We start from the raw sequence: 1476 nt of genomic DNA, 5'->3' as shown, positions 1-1476 counted from the left end.
TGCTACCTATATTTCATGTTAACTGAAATTAGTGTTAACATTAATCTCTTTGTTTCAATCAAGAATCCTTTAAGAAGTAAAGTTGTTTCATGTTTGAAAGAATGGTTCTATGCTTTCGTAGGACACACAACATTTTGAATCGAATAGTTAATTTTTGTTTTTAGTTATAGACTTGCAGCATCTTAAGTCCTTGATGGAATTTTCATTTGTATAGTTATATCAAATAGTGGGGCTTTCAAGTTATACCAATGCTTAACAGGTTGCCTTGCATTACATTCAATATAACACCCGGAATGAGCTGTTACAAATTTTTCTTAGTGTATAAAATGAAGATATTGCTGCAGTTTCTTATTGAGACGTGTGTTATATATTAGTTGTTATATAGCACTAACTAGATGCCACTCACCCAATACATTATGTTCAATTTTCAGTTTCAGTTTTATTCAATCTATGATCACATCTTGGGTGTGCAAAAAAGCGGAGGGACTGTGTGTGTTGGAGTTGATTTGGGGTGGAATTGACGTTGGAGCTTATCTCTCGATGATGTAGTTATACAAGGTGTTAGCTCATTCATGATGTAGTTACTTATTTTATACAAGTTGTTAGCTCATTCATGCTGTAATAACTTATTTTAGGAACACTGCTACCTGATCTACTTGATTTGGATGTCGAATTGAATGTTCAAATTCCGGTCCAGTTCTTAGAAGTTGTACATACCACTTCTTTTGCCACGTTGGATCTTTGCTTATTGGTTAGTATGTATTTTTATGTCAAGAGCAATTCACTCTTTTTTCAGTAGTCAAGATAACTTAATAGCTTAAGCCTAGTTTGGAATTTTATTTACCAAAATAGAAACTAAGAACTAACTTCTTCCACTACTATTCAAGCACTAGGTCTCATCGTCTTCACACTCCAGTTCGTTGAAGGTATTGAAGCTTCTCCCGAGTTCGGATCGAATGGGGAAGCATTTATTTGTCGCTCTCCTTTCTCTCTCTCGAGTTCACGAGTATCCTACAGTATGTATCTCGGTCCAAGTTATGCATTCAGGTATTTGTATCTTAGATGCATAGCAAATTAGTGGCATTTTCTAATAAATTTGTTCATATGAAGAATGGTACCCGATGCAAGTGCTTCAATACCAGAATGGTATCATCTACCATTTTTGCTGTAGGTATTACAACTGCATGTTGCTTGTGTTGGTGCAGCCAAGTTTGTTGCACTCTCTTGCACTACAACTAGATTATTCGCTAAATGTAGTTTCCGAAGGCACCAAGTTTGTACTTAAGTTTACCAGTGTCTAAAAGGGTTTCTGGGATCTTGTTTAATGCTGATTTGAATGGTTTGTTCTTGTTATCAAGTTATTTCTTTGATGACTGTATTGGATGCTTGCATAGACAGATAAAATTTCTTCATACTTAATGGTTGCAGATTTGAGGTGATTCTTTTTTATATTAAATTGTTTAATGAATGAGTGTG

At 34.8% G+C, this 1476-nt stretch overlaps 1 long non-coding RNA gene across 1 annotated transcript; it reads left to right on the top strand.

The window, feature by feature from the left end:
- The first annotated feature begins 482 nt into the window (after positions 1–482).
- Positions 483–1028, top strand: LOC147510769 (uncharacterized). The gene is made up of 3 exons (XR_015216878.1): positions 483–558; positions 636–751; positions 888–1028. It is a non-coding gene; the product is annotated as an uncharacterized LOC147510769 (long non-coding RNA).
- Positions 1029–1476: the final 448 nt, after the last annotated feature.

Source organism: Coptis chinensis, chromosome 3 (genome assembly GCF_015680905.1).
Source record: "Coptis chinensis isolate HL-2020 chromosome 3, ASM1568090v1, whole genome shotgun sequence".
Lineage (NCBI taxonomy): Eukaryota > Viridiplantae > Streptophyta > Magnoliopsida > Ranunculales > Ranunculaceae > Coptis > Coptis chinensis.
Note: the sequence above shows the minus strand (reverse complement) of the source record. Positions and strands in the feature narration are given on the sequence as shown.